The sequence below is a fragment of the Patagioenas fasciata genome, unplaced genomic scaffold (genome assembly GCF_037038585.1).
Source record: "Patagioenas fasciata isolate bPatFas1 unplaced genomic scaffold, bPatFas1.hap1 Unplaced_2, whole genome shotgun sequence".
Classification (NCBI taxonomy): Eukaryota; Metazoa; Chordata; class Aves; order Columbiformes; family Columbidae; genus Patagioenas; species Patagioenas fasciata.
In genome coordinates this window covers 1,014,732-1,028,188 of record NW_027288621.1, presented here as the reverse complement: position 1 = coordinate 1,028,188, position 13,457 = coordinate 1,014,732, and the positions used below count along the sequence as shown (strand labels likewise).

The window sequence follows — 13,457 nt, the reverse complement described above, 5'->3', positions numbered from 1 at the left end:
AGGTCCATTTCAAGACCTCCTGATATCCTTCACTGCTACCAATATTAGAGAACAGAATGCCTGGATTCATCATTCTAGAGTGAAGAAAACCCCATGATGGGAGGGGTCTTTTTCTTGCTTTTTTAACTACAGGAACAGCTGTTTGGACTGCAGAGAAAGGATGGACACACATCTCTTGAGTTAAAGGACCACTGATGGAAGAAAGAACCTGGAAAGTAACTCAAGAACCAGGGGAATTGAAATTGATAAATGAAAATGAGAATGGTTTAATAGTTAAATGTGTTGAACCAAGTTGTATATGTAATTCTCTTGTTATTTTCGATGTTTAGGTTGTAAATGGACTGTGGTATAAGCATATCCACAAAGGGAACTTACCAACAGGATTGCATAATAAATGTCTAAAAATAGAAGATAAGGAAACTAGAGCTCGGTTGAGGATTCTAGTTGCCACTGGAAGAACAGAAAAAGAATAGTCAAGAATGGTGGGAGGTATTTACTGAAGGGATGAATGGGAATTTAGAGAGTCCACCAGTGATGAGAAGAATAGAGTGTAGAAAGAGAAATCAAATTCCATGTTGCTCCTGTTGTTCCTAGGAAGTGAAGGCCAAGAGGTGGGAAACGATAAAACATCGCACACGCTAACGGCAAAAATAGGAAAGGCGGGGACACTGCCCTTTCTGTTGAGAAGACGACGAACTCGGCTGCCGGCTGCAACCTGCTCAGCCAGAGAGGCAGAGGGTGCGGAAACCTGGACCTGATCCTCTTGCTAGGAGTGGTGACTTGTTGTTCCCTACTTAGCCTGCCCAATCCCTGTACCAAATGCTATAAGCACGTGAGAATAAGACAACTGACACAATATGTTCTCAATTATCACACTCATGTTAATTCTGGATGTTATGATTGATAGAACAAAATTGGAAAAATGTGAAATCCAAGGGCAGAAGTTACGGGTAGCAACTAATCTAGGGAAAGGTGGACTCGGTGTAGGCTCTGTCTCCTGCCCTAGGTGAGAACAGAGTATCTGTTTTACACAAGCTGGTATGTGGGGCTATTCAGATGGAAGGGAGTGCAAGATCAGTATAAGGAGGAGTTAGTTAAGAGTGCCACTCAGGAATTGAAAAGAAGGCAAGAGAAACAGAAAGTGGTACAGAAAAGCAGTGATTGGTATGAAGAAATAAGGCAAAAAGACAAGGGATTACAATTACCAACAGTAGGGGAAAAACCTGTTCATAGACCTTATGGAAAAGATAGCCCAGGAATTAAATGTCACATCATGCTGGATATGTGGGGGTCTCACATGGCAGAACAGTGGCCTTGGAGAGGAGAGAGTGTAAGCCCAGAAGGATTACTGGTGCGGAACAGAACTCATGTAACTCAAGAAAAAAAAAGACCAGAAGGATGGGTATTAAGTCACTTAATAATAGGGCAGATATGCATATCAAGGGAGGATGGTAAACGAGATTTTAGTGAATACATTGGACAAACCCTTGTTAGTGCTGCGGGCAAATTCATCAAATACCTCTACTCCTCCTACTTGGTGGCCAAGTCCACCTAATGGATATTGGTCTCAAAATGGTAGTCTGGTGGAAGAAAATAGGGTTCATGATAGTATGCGCATTTCTGGGTTTACTGTTTGTACCATATTTGATCCCATGCTTTATTCGGTTAATACATTCAGTAGTCCAAGGCATGCAAATCTCAGCTATGCCTATAGATCCTGAAACGGCAACAAAAGAAACGGGGTATAAATTGATGATTTTAAAAGATAACACCAAACTGGACCTAGCTGCCGCTAGGCAAGTACTAGCTAACTTTGAGGCAAAGCACGAATCAATAGGATAAAACGAAAAAGGGGGAATTGTGAAAAATGTGAAAAATGCAGTTGTGATTTGCGCTAAGATGTTGAATGTTTACAGATATAACCAAATGAGGCACGGACTCTGAACTTGGAAAAGGGAAAAAGGTGGTTAAGTTCTATGTAAAAAGTTATGAAACTTGTTTAGGAAGTTTTATTGATAGAGGGAACTAACGTTTTAAGGGTTAAGCAACTATATAGTAAGGGCCTACTAACAAGCTAACATTTTAAACCACGTAATTAATATCTAGTTTAGAGCTGTATGTAACCAATTGTGCTAAAAAAAGCAGGACTTCATCGAATGCCAAGATAAGAAGTTTTACAGCACCAGCTGCAACCTTGAGGAGACAAGACAGCCAAGATTTACAGCAAAAAGGGGGCGCCAGTCCGGTTTCAGTCGGTTTGGTAGCTTGAGTTCCAACCAGTTCCTCGTAATGAGCCAAAGGGAAAAAGTCCACTGTGACGGAGCTGAAGGAGCCTTCATCCAGAGACCCCTAAAGACCCCTCCTCAAATTCACCAAGTGACACTGCGCAGGCGAACAGGGGAGGGGCGAGAAGGGGCTATGGGAATGGTGATCTGAGACTCACTTCATGAATATGTAGAGGCGTTCCTGGGGTCGTTATGAATATGTAATACCTTACTGTATTTAAGCACACTTCTTATTGTTAAAAGTGTGTGTGCTGGGTGGAGTGAATCCCCCGCGCACCCAGCGCTGTTTTGCTTATGCTCTAATGAACACATGTTTAAAGAATACAATTAAGGAATTGGATTAAACGTTGTTTATCCATAGAAAAAGCATAAGTGTCTTTGAGTCCTTTGGACTAAACCGGCTTTGAACATCATGAGCCACTTGGTTCGTTTTAATGGACAACAGCCCCTCCTGGTGTGCAGGAGCTGCCAGTTTTCCTCCCCGCACCTCCAAGTCCACTGTCAAATTCCAAAACCCTGGGGCCCCGTCACCTCCTGGGGCTCCCGGCTCAGGAGCGGTGGTGCTGGCCCAGACGCCACACAAATGGAGAAATAACAGCAGAGTCGATGATCCCGTGACACGGCCTTCTTTATTTTATCAGCGCACTGCAGTCACAGCCGTGTCCCTCGGCTGGCGGACAGGGCCCCTGGCCAGTGAAACCCCTCAGGTGAGAGAAGCTTCTAGTCCGCCACCACAACTGACCACAGCTCAGATTCAAGTAGAGGTTTTAAACGTCAACCCTTGTGGCCATTGAGGCCATGAGAGACTCCAGCACCTGTGACAAGGAGGAGGCGAGCAGCATCATGGATGTGGCCGTGAGAGAACCTGGCTCCTGGCTGAGGAAGGTGAGCGGCCCGTGGCTGCCCTGCCCTGGAGCCCTTCCAGGCCTTGTTCTTCCCTCCCTCGCCCCGTTGCCTCAGGCACCCGGAAACGATTTCAAGGCAGCAGCTTTGGGATGGGAAGGGCAGCAGGTTCAGAGGCAGCTGAGGAAATGGCTGCACTCCAGTGGCAGCACCATCCTCAGCTGGGTGCCCTCCAGCTCCCAGACACTGTGAGGGGCTGTGGCAGATGCACCTTCCTCCCCCACCCCCTGAAAGCACCAGAAACTTCTCCACCAACAGCCCACCCTGCTCATGGCCCTTGGCTGGCAGACAGGGCCCCCGGCCAGTGAAACACCTCGGCTGAGAGACGCTTCTAGTCCAACAGCACAACTGACCAGAGCTCCGAAGGAGAAGGAGACGGAGGAGGAGAAGGAGGAGAAGAAAGAAAAGGAAGAGAGAAGAGCAGAGAGGAGAAAGAGGAGGCTTTTTGCAGGAAGCAGTAAAGCCATCATCCAGCCACTCTCTGCAGTTGTTGACCTGAAGCAGGAGTGGAACTAAGATGGCAAGAGACCTCTTCTGGCAGCCTCACCCGACTCCAACCACTGAGAAGCTGGAGCGTTATGGTAAGGCCTTCAGGCCCAATTTCACATGTGTGTCTGGGTCAAGGACATCTCTGAAATCAGGCATGGAAACCCGAGGACTGTGGGGGGTGGTTGCTCAGGAGTGGTGACTGCAAGGAGGGACCTGCTTGACCATCTCAAAGGGCTGAGGGGCTGATGTGGCAGCCAGGGCTCCTGGTTCCCTCCCTGACGTGGCCCCTGCCTTCCTGGGGCAGCCCAGGCAGAAGCCCCTGACCCCAAGGGGCTGCCCTTGCCTGGCGCTGGGCATTGCCCACGCTGAGCTCATGTCTGAATGGAAGAGCTGAAGGTGCTCGTGGGCCACGTGTGCTCTGTGTGTTCAGAGATGTGACCCGGCAAAACTGGCCCCTGCTGGGGAGACACCAGGGCCTGCCCTGAGCCTCCGAGAGCCGCGTGGAGCGCAGCCCCGTGCCCCCGCGGGCAGGGCAGAGCACTGCCGGCTTCCCGGCTGCTGCCTCAGAGCATGACGGGTCTTTCCCTTGTTCTTCCAGAGTTCGCTAAGATTTGGGCCAGCACATCGTATCACCTCAGCCTGCAGCTGGCTCTCCACCAGGTGGGCCTCACCTCCTTCTCCCCTCACACCCTGATGAACGCTGATCAAGTCCTGATAGCCCTTTGCCATCGGGTGCAGCTGTTCTTCCTTGGAAAGCGGGAGCGATGCCCCAGCACGACATTACTTTCCCTTCCTTCCTTCCTTCCTTCCTTCCTTCCTTCCTTCCTTCCTTCCTTCCTTCCTTCCCTCCTTCCCTCCTTCCCTCCTTCCCTCCTTCCCTCCCTCCTTCCCTCCCTCCTTCCTTCCCTCCTTCCCTCCCTCCCTCCTTCCCTCCCTCCCTCCTTCCCTCCCTCCTTCCCTCCTTCCCTCCTTCCTTCCTTCCCTCCTTCCTTCCCTCCTTCCCTCCTTCCTTCCCTCCTTCCCTCCTTCCTTCCTTCCTTCCTTCCTTCCTTCCTTCCTTCCTTCCTTCCTTCCTTCCTTCCTTCCTTCCTTCCTTCCTTCCTTCCTTCCTTCCCAAACCTGGCACCCCAAAATCCTGTCCTACCCAACCCTTCACCCCAAATACCTTTACCCCAATGTCATCCTTCCCTAAACCCTGCACGCCCAAATCCTAACCCTGCACCCCAAAATCATGAACCCCCAAACTCAGCCCTACCAAACCGTGCACCTAAAATCCTGCACCTCAAAATCCTTCTCCCCAACCCTGCACCCCCAAATCCTCCATCCAAGTCCTGAACACCTGAACCCTGCACCCTTCAAACCCTGCCCTCCAAAAGTCTTCACCCCCAAACCCTGCACCCCAAGTTCTTGAAAACACAAAACCTGCACCCCCAAAGCCTCACTCCCACCCCTTACTCCAGAGCCCTGCACCCTAAATCCCTGCAGCCCCAAATCCTATCTAACCTTGGACCCCCAAAACCTGCACCCCTAGATCCTTCCCCTCAAAACCTGCACCCCCAGATCCTGCTGCCCCATACCCAGCACCCCCAAACTCTGCACCTGGAAATCCTGCACTCTCATAACCCTGCACCTCAAACAATTCCCTCAACCCTGCACCCCCAAAACCTGTAACCCCAAATGCTGCACCCGCAGATCCTGTCCCCAAACTCTGCACTTCCAGATCCTGCCCCCCTAAACCCTTAAAGCCCAAATATTGCACCCCTAGGTCCTTCAACACCCTGCACCCCCAAATTCCCCACCCAAAAACCTGTACCCCAGATCCTGCACCCCAAATTCTGTCCTCCCACACAATGCACCCTAAATTACTGCAGCCCCAGGTCCTGAACACCCGAAGCCTGCACCCCCAAGTCCTGTACCCTAAAGCCCTGCACCGAAAATGCTGCCCCTCAACTCTGCTTGGACGGTGCTCTGAGCAACCTGAGCTGGTGAAGATGTCCCCGCTCACGGCACAGGGGGGTGGGTTGCAACCTGAGCAGCTTTTGCAACGGATTTGTGGTGTCTCTGCACCCCTGTGCAGTTGTATGGATGTGGCTGTGCTTGGCTACAGGATGCTGGAGGAGGAGCTCAGGGCAAAACTGCAGTCACAAGAGGCCCGGCGGGACCGCATGCGAGCCCAGATGCTGAGGGACCTTGAGCTCCTCCTCGGGTTTGAAAACAACATCGACAACCTCATCTTGCATCTGCACGGCATCACCGTGCCCGGCCAGGTACCCACCCAGCGCTGGGTGGTGCAGTGACACAGCGCGGTGACACTTGGTGCAGCCACCGTCACCCCAAGTGGCTCATTTTGCCCACCAAGGTGGTTCTCTCTGTCTCCAGGATGATTCTCTCCTGTCCCAGGGGGTGGAGGAGAAGCTCCAGTACCTGGGCCAGAAGCTGCAGTACCTGGCACAGCGGGCAGCCCACCTGTCCCTGACAGGCACATCCCCGATGGGAGCAACGGGGTACGTGGGGTCTCCATCCCTGCTGGGGTCTTCGGGGACCCGCACCAGGCTCCTCCTGATGGCCCGTCCCAAGTGAGGAGGATGGAGGTGGCCCCATGGAGCAGCTCAGCTCCAGGTGGCACTGGGCACTGCAGGGTGTTGTCCCCAGGGGATCATCAAGGGCATCCCTTGGGTTCTAACACCCACCTCCCCTTCAGCAATGAACCCAGGGTGTCTTTCACAGACTTTTGTGAAGGCCAGGGATTTTCTGGAGAAAAAAATGTCGAGCGATCCTCGGAACGTGGTGGTTTCCTTTGAGGAGAGAGACAGCAGTGATGACGGTAGGAGAGCTTAGCGGGGACGCGTCCCACGGGGACTGTCCCTGCCCCTGCCTGTTGGGATTTGTGACCATCCTCGCCTGTCTCTCCTGTCCCAGCAGAGTCCAGCCCATGAGTTCTCTCCAGACCTTGTGCTGTCTCCAAGCCTTTGAGCATGGGTGGTGCTTTTAGGTGGGGATGTGGGAGCATGAAGGCAGCCAGTGGGGTGGTGAGCATCGAACCACAGAAGGAACAAGAAAAGATGCTATGGGGCAAGGAGGGAGAGCCTTGTCTTCAAAATCACCTGGTTGTGAAGAATAACCAGTGCTGGGGTCTGTCTGTGGCCTCTTCCTATTGGATGCTCTTGGAGGAGCCACTGAGTTTTTGGAGCTTGCCACCTCTTTTGAATGAAGCTGGAGCGGCGTCCAGCACCGCGTGGCTCCAGACCTTTCTGGGAAGCCCCGACAGCTGGGGATGGGTCACAGCAGCATTGCAGCTCAGCCTGGGATGCTGGGCAGGAAGAGCCAGGGCTTGGCAGGAAAGCTCCTTGTGAAGCCACCAGCCCTCCAAAACGTGCCGGCTCTCCCTGGTGACACCGGCACAGCGGAGGGGGCCGTGCAGACCCTCCCCAGCCCATTTCTCTCTGTTCCCTCCTCCAGAATCCTCTGAATCTGATGACGAAGATGACGAGCACGTCCCCACACGGGAAGACATCAAGAAGGAGGGGCAGCAGCTGATCGAAAGCAAGAAGAAAGCCAGCAAGAAGACCCAGCAGTCGCTCCAGGAGAGCTTTGGATGTCCCAGACCATCCCTTGTGCTTCGGATGCCCCCACCACCCCACGTCTTTTGGATGGCCCAGACCATCCATTTGGCTCTGCACTCCCCCGCCACCCCTTGTACCCTTTCTCCACTGGGTTTAATAAAGCAGATCTTTTTCGTTCCTCCCAAACCTGTGGTCCAGCTGCAATGGGGGGTCCTAGGTCACTTCTGTCACCCGGGACGCATGGGGGTCAAACCCTGAGGAGCACTCACCTGGGTTTGAAGGCAGCCCCATCGCCCTGGCCCTCACCCAGCTGTTCTCCTCGCAGAGCTGGGGATGGGCTGGGGTGGGGACGGCGTTCCTGGCCAGAGGAAAGCCGGGGGCAGCCTGGCTTCCCCTCCTTGATCCTGTGGAGCCAGCAACTTCCTGGGACCTCTGTCCCCCAGACGGCTCTGGCTGCACCAGTGGGCCCGTGTGTGTCCACAAACATCTGCCAAAGCCTCAGCTGACCGAGAAACCCACCTCTCAGCAGCGACATCACCGAATCCAAGACCCAGAGTCTGTTGGTCAACAGCTGGGAATGTCCCAGTTCCAGGTATTCCGACAGCCTGAAGGTCATAGAGAAGAAAATCATAGAATCCCAGAATCAGACTCACAGAACAGTTTGGGTTGGAAGGGACCTTCACAGTTCATCCAGTCCAACCTCTGCCGTGAGCAGGGACATCTTCACCCAGATCAGGTTGCAGTTGGTAGAAATGATGACCTTTCAGAGCGTGCTGGTGGTACTTTGTCCCTTGTGCCCTGCCCTGATGTGCAGAGACAGAAGGGACACTGGGAAGCTTTGGGGAAGATCCTCCGTATGCTGAGGTGTTGCGTCTCCTTCCTCTTCAGCCTCTAAAAGGTATTTGGTAAAGAGCAGAGCTGGAACCGGGGGTTCCCATCATTTGGGATAAACCCTAAAAACTCATTAATCATTTTGGTTGGAAAAGACCCTCAAGATCATGGAACCCAACCATAACCCACCCCTGGCACTGACCCCTATCCCTGAGAACCTTGTCTAAGGCTTGACAGGAGCTCCAGCGCAGTTGTCTGCAGCCGGTGCCGGCGAGAAACCTAAAATAGGACATGGGAGAATTTGCATGGGAGCGTTCACCACACGGAAATATCTCTGCCTTGGGAGGGCTGAGATTGAGTGGGTTGGAGGTTCTTTTTGTTTTCAAGGATGTGATCAAAATCACATGAAATGACACACAACGGAGGGTAGGCACAGGCTGGGACTGACACCGGAGCCTCAGCACCGGGTTTTATCCTTCATGGAGAAAGGGAACCAGGCTAAATCAGCCAGTTGGAGGCCAAAACAAGCGGCTCCTTTGGCTGTTCTGGGACAGGAGATGCAGGCAGGGCCACCAGTGTGGGGTCTGTCCTGGAGCTGCAAGGGTGGGATGCGGGATGAGGCAGCCAGAGCTGCTTCCACACAAGGAGGCACAAACATCTGCCATTTCCATGTTGGTTTTAGGAGGGTTAATATATGTGATGCTGATTTTTGAGCCACACATCGCCTGGGTTGGCATCACCAGCCACAGGTTGGGTTTTAGCATCGTTCTAAAATGCTGGAGGGAGCAGGGTGGGACTGAGGCAGCACTGGTGACAGAGGGACAGAGCCCCTGGGGTCCATGTCTGTCTTGTGCCGGACAACCCAGAGTTGAACTCGGTTCTCTGGGGAGCCCCAGGAGAGCAGAGCAGAGGGGGAGCATCCCCTCCCTCCACCTGCTGGTGATGTGGCCCAGGACACACTTGGCTCTCTGGGCTGCAAATGCACATTGTGGACTTATGTCCCTTTTGTCACCCACCAGCCCTTCTCCACAGGGTTGCTATCCATCCATCCATCCATCCATCCATCCATCCATCCATCCATCCATCCTCCCCCAGTCTGTGCTGGTACTGGGTATTGCCCTGACCCAGGTGCAGGACCTCGCACTTGGCCTGGTTGAATTTCATGAGGTTCACATGGACCCCCCAGCCTATCCAGGTCCCTCTGGATGCCACCCCTTCCCTCCAGCACATCGACGGCACCACTCAGCTTGGTGGAAAAGCAGAAATGAAGTGTCTTGGGTGATGCAGAGGCCAGGGAAATGTGCCTGGCTTTAGCTCTCTGCCAAGAACACCTGGGGAAACCCTTTGAAATGCTTCAGCCACTTTAGCAGGGAAAAATAACACCCCCACACAGTTGCCAGGCTTTCACTGCTCACGCAGGGACAAAGCACAGCGCGGGGACAGCACAGCGCTCACTCCGGAGCTCACCGGCTCTGACACCCGTGCCTGTTTGGGAGAAATATCCATGGGAAAGATTTTGTGCTCTGGGATTCAGGTCATCTGAAGAACACCAGCAAGCAGAACGACTGCCAAAACCTGCACAACGATGGGACCAGCTCCAGCTCCCCTGGGGAAGGAGGCGGCTGGTGCTTGTCCCAGCCCAGCCACGCCATGGGCGACCCAGAGCGGATGACAGCAAAGCCTCTTTCCAGGCTCTATTCGCTGTGAGATCGTGGGGCAGGGTCCCATCCAGGGGGGACATGGGGGGAACATCCTGCCCAAGCTCACGGGGAGCAGAGGAAGGGACAGAGGGGTCTGGGTGGCCCCAGAGGAGCTTGGAGCAGAGCAGGGGGCACAGAAACCCAGGGAGGGTCTTGGAGACGGGTCCAGAGAGGATCCAAGTGTATATGGGGAGGGGGAAAGGAATGGGATGGTGCAGGGGGTGTCACACAGGGTGGGAGTGAGCATGCAGGGACCAGAGCCAAGCTGAAGGTGCTTGGTGGGGATAGAGGTGATTGAGCAGGGGACAGGAGCAAAGTCCTGCGGAGGGCAACGGAGCTGGAGGGGATTTGGAGGGGTAAAGAGGAATGGGGGAGAACCAGGAAAGAATCTGGGGCATGGGGGGTGTGAGGGGGAAGCACAGGAGCTGTGATATTCGGGATCAGAGGAACTGGAGAGAGGATGCAGAGGGGAAGAGGGATGGGGAGAATCTAGAGTGCACAAAGAGGGGGGCAGAATGGGTGCCCCCGGGGTGGGGGGAAGGCTGGTTTGCCAGTCATTGCCCCCTAAACGAGCTGGGGCTGCAGGTGGTCCCAGCACCCCCACCCTGGGCAGCAAAGGGGGACCATGGCAGCAGCAGCAGGTCCCACTGCACATCCAGCATCCATCAGGGGGAAATAAAACACCTAAGTGGGGGCAGATAAAGCAGGAAACCCCCAAAGTGGGCACAGGGAACAGAGCTGAGCACAACACATCCCAGCACTGGGGCTGCTGGGCTTAAATTGGTGTCCAGGAGCAGGGGGGTGCAGGTGAGGATGCTCAGGGTGATGAAGGCATCGGAGTGGGGATGCCCATGGGAGAGGGTGGTGGGGGCTCTGAGGTGCTTGGGTATGTGTGTGTGTCAAGCACAGCCCTGTGACACACACGTAGTGGCTGCTGCTGGGTGTCATGGTGTGGGGACCCAGGATCACCCCAACACGCTGCCCTGGGCTGGGGCCAGGTGGGTGCTCCCCCAAACTGCCAGCACCCACTCCTGGGCACCCCCCACTGGCTGCAACCCCCTAGGGCAGGCACAGCGGTGCTGGGCTGTACTGGGACCTGCTGGTTCACAGCAGGATTTGGGGGGGGCCCAGGAAGAGTAGTCGGGCACCCCACCCTGTGCTGAGCTGGATCCATCCACCAGCACCACGTGGAGGACATTGGGGTGCAGGGGGGGTGGGAGGGGGTATGCAGGGTGAAGGGGCAGTATAGTGGGGTACAGTACAGGACAGTGGGTGTGGCAAGGTGCAAACCCCCCTCTCTCCCCCTCCCTCCTTCATCATGGAAGGAGTAGACACATCTCCCCCTCTCTCTGCTACAGCTTCTTTTGTTTGGCCCCAGAGCCCCTGGCCAGGGCCGTTAGGAGAAGGGAGCGCCGAGGTGCCAGGGAGCCGCTGGGCGCCTGCGGCCAGTGTGGGGGATGTTTGGAGGCTTCAGGTGCACCCACAGCCAGAGTGGGGGCACAGAGAAGCTTCTGGAATGCCCACAGTCAGATCTGATCAGCCAATAACAAACTGGACTCTCGTCAAGACTTCGCCCATTTGTCGCGGGTCTCTCGGAGCACGAGCGAGATGCTGCCGCCGAGAGCCCCCCCGGGATGGAGACTCCGCTGCCTTGCCGCTGCAGGTGTGAGTGAAACTGCCCATCGCAGGATTGCGAGTGTATTTATACTTTCCGTGCACACATGCACGTGTAACTTTCCATGCTCAATACGAGCCTGTGTAAAATTAATCCTCGTATAATCACGGGTGTATTTTCCTCTCGTGCTTCCACATAAGCACGTGTAACTTTCCGTGCACATTTGCACGCGTACTTTCCGTGCTTAGTGCAAGCACGTGTACTTTCCGTGCACATTTGCACGCGTACTTTCCATGCTTAGTACAAGCACGTGTACTTTCCATGCACACTTGCAAGTGTAACGTTCCGTGCTCAATACAAGCATGTGTATCAATTATTTCTTCGCACAATCGCGTGTGTATTTTCCTCCCCTGCTTCCGCACAAGCACGTGTAACTTTCCGTGCACATCTGCACGTGTATTAACCCTCGCAGGATTGCGAGTGTATTATAAATTTACCCTCGCAGAATCGCGAGTGTGCACTTTCCGTACTCACTACAGCACGTGTATCTCTTCAAAATAACCCCACACCGTGTTCAGGCAAGTGCGGACTCCTCCCGGACTCAGGGACGGCTCCGGCACTGTTTTGGTGAAGCCACGTGCATGCACTCTGTGCACCGCCTGTCGTATTGGTTGCTGCCCCTTCATAATTTTCCTCAACTGGTACCTGAACCTGTATTCAAGTCACTTTTGGATGCTAAAACCCTGTTTCTCACTGGTTTAACAAAAGTTGGTTTGGACCCTGTTGTCCCTTAAACGAACCTGGGGTGCCTCCGGGACACCCCCCTTTCCATATTGATCCCCAGGAATGAGTCCCCCCTCAGTCTCCTCTTCTCCAGCTCCAGAGCCCCAGCTCCCTCAGCCTTTCCTCACACGGGAGATGCTCCACTCCCTTCAGCATCTTGGTGGCTGCGCTGGACTCTCTCCAGCAGTTCCCTGTCCTTCTGGAACTGAGGGGCCACAACTGGACACAATATTCCAGGTGTGGTCTCCCCAGGGCAGAGCAGAGGGGCAGGAGAACCTCTCTGACCTACTGACCACCCCCTTCTAACCCACCCCAAGTACCATTGGCTTCCTGGCCACAAGGGCCCAGTGCTGGCTCATGCTCACCCTGCTGTCCCCAGGACCCCCAGCTCCCTTTCCCCTACACTGCTCTCCAACAGGTCCTTCCCCAGCTTAGGCTGGAACCTGGGCTTGTTCCTGCCCAGGTGCAAGACTCTACCAGTGCTGCCCAGCGCTGATGAAATAAAGAATGCCGCTGAACAGCGGCATTGCCTCTGCTCTTCACTCCATCTCTTCGCTGCCAGAGAGTTCCCACTTTCTCCAGAGCGCAAGAGATGAGGCCGAGAGAGCCCGGGAAGAGCCGGAGCCACCCCCGCCTCCCCAAGCCGGCCACGCCAGGAATTCAGCCGCCCAAGCGCTCTCCCCGCCACGCCGCAAGCGGCTCCCGCTGCCCGCCCAGGGGAACCGGGGCTCCCCGGCCCGGGACTCACCAGCCGTGCCGAACGCCCGCCCGCTCCGGACGCCGCTCAGCGCCGCGCTCGGCAGGGGCACCGCCATGCTGCGCGCCGCCCGCACTGGAAGGGCCCCGTTCCCATAGCGACGGGGGCCGCGCCGCGCGGAGTCCGGCCTGGAAGGCCCCGCAGCCGTAGCAACGGGTCTGTCTACCGCAGCGCCGGGCTGGGAATGCCCCCCTGCCCTAGCAACGGGGCTGTTTAGCGCGGAGCCTGCCTAGAAACGTCCCCGCAGCCCTGCGGGGCGCGCTCTGCCCTCCCCGGGAACCCCTCCCCATCGCCGGCCTTGCTGCTCCGACCGGGCAGAGCCCGCGGAAGGACTGGAGAGGCCCCGCTGTCACCCCGGGGTACCCGGACAGGAGGTGAAGCCCAAAACCACAGCCAGGTTTTTTTTAGAAATCGGCCCAAAAAGGAAAAGCTGCAGTTGCCTGTGGGCTGTGGAACATCCTGGGGGTGCTGGGGAACCGCAGGGCAGAGTCACAGAATCCCGGGCTGAAGGGACCCCTGCAGACCCCCAGT

General features: G+C 55.2%; 1 long non-coding RNA gene across 1 annotated transcript; it reads right to left on the bottom strand.

Moving 5' to 3' along the window:
* Positions 1–2,895: 2,895 nt before the first annotated feature.
* Positions 2,896–13,045, bottom strand: LOC136116271 (uncharacterized). The gene is made up of 3 exons (XR_011736929.1): positions 12,918–13,045; positions 7,510–8,131; positions 2,896–3,100 (listed from the first exon to the last, which is right to left on the bottom strand). It is a non-coding gene; the product is annotated as an uncharacterized lncRNA (long non-coding RNA).
* Positions 13,046–13,457: the final 412 nt, after the last annotated feature.